Source organism: Panthera tigris, chromosome A2, assembly GCF_018350195.1.
Source record: "Panthera tigris isolate Pti1 chromosome A2, P.tigris_Pti1_mat1.1, whole genome shotgun sequence".
NCBI lineage: Eukaryota > Metazoa > Chordata > Mammalia > Carnivora > Felidae > Panthera > Panthera tigris.
This window is the reverse complement of record NC_056661.1, coordinates 89,099,324-89,106,015: the sequence shown is the minus strand read 5'-3', so window position 1 is coordinate 89,106,015 and position 6,692 is coordinate 89,099,324.

The window sequence follows — 6,692 nt, the reverse complement described above, 5'->3', positions numbered from 1 at the left end:
TGGCAACTAACCATGTATAATGCTGTTAATGGAATCGCCTGTGCCATATTCTATTTTTAAAAAGAGGACTCATGAGAAAAGATGACATATCATTTGAAAATCATGATATAACATAAATAGCTTATACAAGTTAAAAAGGACAATCCAATAAAAATGTTAGGAAAATAAAAATCTTGAATGAATAAGGAAATGCAATACTCTCCTAGTTACTTTTTGCAGTGAAACAAAACAAAACAACCTGAAATTTAGTGGCTTACAGCAACAACCATTTTATGAAATCTGACAATTCTATACATTAGGAATATCGGCATTGATTAGCTGGAAAATTCTGCTATTTCATATGGCATCAACGGAAGCCATATACTAGTACTCAAATGGTGGATACACTGGCATGGGGAATACAAGACTGATTCACTCGGAAGTCTAGTGCTTTGGAGGAATTGGATGAAAGTGCAGCTCCCACTGTGACTGGCAAGCAAAGTGCCAACACATACTCTGTCTTCGGCGTTATTACCTCAGGGAAGTCAGACTTGCTTCCATGGCACTTGGGGGATCCCAGATGGTCCTCGAGGACACAGAAATGGAAGCTGCAATCCCTCCATTCAGGGCCGAGAAATGATACAGCCATGTTCTATTTGTCAAAACAGTCACAGACGCCAGAAAGATTTAAGCAAAAAAGTCTTCAATACTATTGTCAATGGAAAGAATGCAAAAAAAAAAAAAAAATTCGCATTGGCATTTTTAGCTATTGAACACAGTATGTTATTTGGTTTGGCTGTCCCTGATTTTTACGTAAGCATATTTGGTTAAACGAGTTTTGTTAATTTTAGAATTTTAGAATCAGCCCAAATGTAAAATAGAAAAGATTTTATATGATTTTAAAATAAAATGGAAATACAAGCACAGATAATAGAAATTAAGAAATGGGAAGAAAAGGAAAACAAATTTATAGGAAAAGAATGTTAATATCCTTGTTTTCTAGAATAACATTGCTATGGTCTGCAAGCTTGTATCCCCCCAAAATTCTTATGTTGAAACTTAACCTCCAAGACAATGGTATGAGAAGGTGAAATTATGGGATGTGATTAGGTTATGAGGGGACAACCCTCATGAATGGGATTACAGTAAAATTTTGGATTGCAAGTAACTTGTTCTGTGAGTGTTCTGCAAGATAAGCAAGCATTTCTAATACATTTTAACTTGATAAATGAGTGATGTCTTGCAGTATGAGTAGTACGTGACACCGAATGTCACATGACCACAATTGAGCCAATGGTTTTTGAAATTCACTTTGATATACGAGTGCTCTGGATTACAAGCATGCTTCCAGAACAAATTACACTCACAAACCAAGCTTTTACCATTATAAAAGAGGCCCCAGAGAGCTCCCTAACCCCTTCCACTGCATGGGGACACAGAAATAAGATAGAAAGAAAGAAGACAGCCATTTATGAACCAGGAAGGGGGATCTCAGCAGACTCCAAATCTGCTAGTGCTTTGATCTTGGACCTCCCAGCATCAAAAACTATAAGAAATAAATTTCTGTTGTGTATAGGCCCCCTAATTTATGGTATTTTGTTATAGCAGACAAAATGGATTAAGACAGAAAATTAAAAAACAGTCGTTTACAGTTGATGTGATAAAATAAAAATATATTACAATATTTAAATATTCAAGACTAATAAGTGAATAATAAACTAATAAGTGGTAAGTGAATGAAAAAGGTCATAACTATAAAGGTAGGAGTTACAGGGGATGGGCAGAATATGGGTAAGGTAAATGCTCACCTAGCATAGCAAAACAAATAGATACGTTTGAATTAGACAACTTGAAAAATAGTTGTAAAAGCATATTTTTTTGGATGCTGAGATTCAGCTACCTCAAAAGCAGAACCGAAAAAATAATTTTCAAACTCACATGGGAGGGTGAAGAGATATTTGGCAGAAAGCTGTTGTTTTTAAATATAAGGTTTTTGGTTCTACTGGGTTGTAGATACTTTCAGTTAAACATGAGAATGAATAAACTAATTTTTTAAATACTTATTTATTTTTGAGACAGCACAAGCTGGGGAGGGGCAGAGAAAGGAGCAAAGAGGATTGGAAGTGGGCTCTGTATTGATAGGCTGACAGCAGCAAGCCGGATGTGGGGCTGGAACTCACAAACTGCGAGATCATGACCTGAGTCGAAGTTGGACGCTCAACCCACTGAGCCACTCAGGTGTCTGATGAAAAAAAACACTTAAAAAAAAAAAGTAAGGTGATCAAAAGGGAGGTGTGGCCTAACTCACATTTCTGCCCCTCAAAAGCCCGCAGTATCATGTCAGTACTAGAATCCAAGAACTGCCACAGGAAAGGCCAAAAAAATAAGCAGAGGTGGTGATTTCAGTGATCAGAAGGAGGAACAGCTACCAAGTCACTCAGTCAGAGGGGAAAAAAAAATCTCTATATCAAATATACTGGAGAAAAAGTAAACATTAAATAAAAGAAAACACAGTGCTTATACCTGGATTTTTTATAAGAGAACAACAAAAAAATAGGTTTCAGTATGTAGAGATGAATAAAATTTAAAAGTAATGTCAACTCACATTTGACAAGGGAGCCAAGAATACTCAGTGGGGAAAGGACAGTCTATTCAGTAAATGGTGCTTGGACGATGAGATAGCTACAAGCAAATGAATGAAATTGGGTCCCTACTGACACCACTCACAAAAATTAGCTCAAAATGTATTAAAGACTTAAATTTAAGACCTGAAGCCATGAATCTCCTTTGAGAAAACAGGGCAAAATCTTGATATTGGCCTTGGCAACAATATTTTGGATGTGACACAAAAGACAAAAGCAAAATAAACAAATGTAACTACATCAAACCAAAAAGCTTCTGAGAAAAATAAACAATCAACAAAATGAAAAGGTGACTTACAGAAAGAGAAAAAAAAATATTTGAAAGCCATCTGTCCCATAAAAGATTAATATCTGAAATGTATAAAGAACTCATATAAATCAGAAGACAGTTTTGTCAATAAATGGTGCTTGAATAATTGTATACTCACATGTAAAAGAATAAAACTGTATCCTTATATTTCTCACAAAAATTAACTCAAAATAGATTAGAGACATAAATGTCAAGCCTGAAACTATAAAGGTCATAAAAGAAAACAGGGAGAGAGGCCCTTGACATGGCTCTTGGTAATACATTTTTTGGATATGACACCTAAAAGACAAACAACACGATAAAGAATTGGTACTACTTTAAACTAAAAAGCTTCTACAGGGGCACCTGTGTGGCTCAGTAGGTTAAGCATCCAGCTTTGGCTCAGGTCATGATCTCATGGTTTGTAACTTCGAGTCCTGCGTTGGGCTCTGTGCTGACAGTTCAGAGCCTGGAGCTTGCTTTGGATTCTGAGTCTCCCTCAGTCTCTGTCCCTCCCCTGCTCACACTCTGTCTCTCTCTCTCTCCCTTTCTCAAAAATAAGCATTAAAAAAATTTTTTTAGAAAGCTTCTACACAGAAAAAAAAATAAAAAGACAACTTACAGAATGGGAAAAAATATTTACATACAGCTGACAAGGGGTTAATATTCAAAATATATACAGAACTCAAACAACTCAATAGTTAAATAAGTAAATGAAAAACAAACAACCAAACACACAAGCAAACAAATTAAAAAGTAGGCAAGGGACCTGAATGGACATTTCACCAAAGGAAGACAAAATGTCAACAGGCACAGGCAAAGATTCTCATCATCACTAGTCATTAGGGAAATACGAATTAAAACCACAATGGAAAATCACTTTACACATTAGATCCACCAATTTCACCTCTGGGAACATACCTAAAGGAAACAAAAACACTAACTTGAATAAAGCATCTGCACCCTCATGTTTATTGCAGCACTGTTTACAATAGTCAAGACATGGAAACAACCTAACTGGCTACTGATGGATAAGTGGATAAAGAAATTGTGGCATATATACACAGTGGAATATTATTTAGCCATAACAAATGAGGAAATTCCACCATTTATAACAGTGTGGATGAAACTTGAAAGTATTATACTAAATGATATTAGAGAAAGACAAATACTGTCTGATATTATTTATAGGTAGAATTTAAAAAAATTCATAAAAAAGAGATCAGACTGGTTGTTATCAGAGGCAGAGGGTAGGGGGAGGGGCAAGTGAAATTGAAGCAAGGTGGCCAAAAAGTACAAACTTCCAATGTAAGATAAATAAGTATTAGGGCTTACCACATGTAATCATTATAACAACACTTCAGTGTACAACATGATGACTCCAACTATAGGAAATGCATTAAAACAATAAATTCTAGGGGTGGGGAGCCAAGATGACAAAATAGCATGGAAGTTTCTTGTGTGTTTTGCGTCCATGAAATATAGCCAGACCAACACTAAACCCTCCTGCACACCGAGAAAACTGATTTGAGGATTAACACAACAATCTGCACAACCTGAACCACAGAATTCAGCAGAAAGAGAAAAAATTCAGTTTTATTTTCAACTTTTATTACAAATATTTTTAATTTTTTTACTATATTTTTTACTTTTATGTAAATTTTTTCAAATTCTATATTACTTTCATCATTTTATTTTAGTCTACTACAGTGTATTCACTTTTTCAAATTTTCAAATGATTCCTTTTTTTTCTTTTTTTCTCTTTTTCATTTCTTTTATTTTTCTTGAATACAAAAAGAGAAAAAATTCATTTGTATTTTTAATTTTCATTAAAAATATTTTTCTTTAATTTTTTTCTACTATATTCTTTACTTTTGTGTAAGTTTTTTCAAATTCTATTTTATTTCCACCATTTAATTTTAGTCTACTTCAGTGTATTCATTTTTTTCAAATTCTCAAATGATTTCCTTCCCCCCCCTTTTTTCTCTAATCTATCAAACCACTTTCAACACCCAGACCAAAACACACCTAGGATCTAGCATCATTTATTTGATTTTGTGTGTGTGTGTGTGTGTTTAATTTTAATTTTTTTAATTTAATTTTTTTATTTTAATTTTTCTACCTCATTAATTCATTTTCTACCTTCAAAATGACAAAACAAAGGAATTCACCCCAAAAGAAAGAGCACGAAGAAACAACAGCCAGGGATTTAACCAACACAGATACAAGCAAGATGTCTGAGCCAGAATTTAGAATCACAATAATAAGAATACTAGCTGGAGTCAAAAATAGACTAGAATCCCTTTCTATGGAGATAAAAGAAGTAAAAAGTAGTCAGGATGAAATAAAAAATGCTATAACTGAGCTGCAATCATGGACAGATGCCACAGCGGCAAGGATGGATGAGGCAGAACAGAAATCAGCGATACAGAGGACAAACTTATGGAGAATAATGAAGCAAAAAAAAAAAAGGGGGAGATTAAGGCAAAAGAGCACCATTTAACAATTAGAGAAATCAGTGACTCATTACAAAGGAACAACATCAGAATCATAGGGGTCCCAGAAGAGAAAGAGAGAGAAATAGGAGCAGAAGGGTTATGTGAACAAATCATAGCAGAAAACTTTCCTAACCTGGGGAAAGACACAGACATCAAAATCCAGGAAGCACAGAGGACACCCATTAGATTCAACAAAAAACGACCATCAACAAGGGATATCATAGACAAATACACAAAATACTCAGGCAAGGAGAGAATCATGAAAGCAGCAAAGGAAAAAAAAAGTCCCTAACATACAAGGGAAGACAGATCAGGTTTGCAGCAGACCTGTCCACAGACACTTGGCAGGCCAGAAAGGAGTGGCAGGATATATTCAGTGTGCTGAATCAGAAAAATATGCAGCCAAGAATTCTTTATCCAGCAAGGCTGTCTTGCAAAATAGAAAGAGAGATAAAATGTTTCCCAGAAAAGCAAAAATTAAAGGAGTTTGTGACCACTAAACCAGCCCTGCAAGAAATTTTATGGGGGACTCTCTGAATGGAGAAAAGATGAAAAAAATATGGATATAGATAGAGATATAGATAGAGAGATATAGATATAGATATAGATATATAGATATAGATATGTCAAAAGCAACAAAGATTAGAAAGGACCAGAGAACACCACCAGAAACTACAACTCTACAAGCATCATAATGGCAATAAATTCATATCTTTAAGTACTCACTCTAAACGTCATTGGACTCAATGCCAGAATTAAAAGACATAGGATAACAGAAAGGATAAGAAAACAAGACCCATCTATATGCTGTTTACAAGAGACACACTTTGGACCTAAAGACACCTTCAGATTGAAAGTAAGGGGATGGAGAACCATCTATCATGCTAACGGTCAACAAAAGAAAGCCAGAGTAGCCATACTTATATCAGACAATCTAGACTTTAATATAAACACTGTATCAAGAGATGAAGAAGGGCATTATATCATAATTAAGGGGTCTATCCACCAAGAAGACCTAACAATTGTAAGCATTGATGCACCAAATGTGAGAGCACCCAAATATATAAATCAATTAATCACAAACATAAAGAAACTCATCGATATTAATACCATAATAGTAGAAGACTTCAATACCCTATTCACAGCAACAGACAGATCATCTAATCAAAAAAATCAACAAGGAAACAAGGCTTTGAATGACAAACCGGACCAGATGGACTTAACAGATATTCAGAATGTTGCATCCTAAAGCAGTGGAATATACATTCTTCTCCAGTGCACATG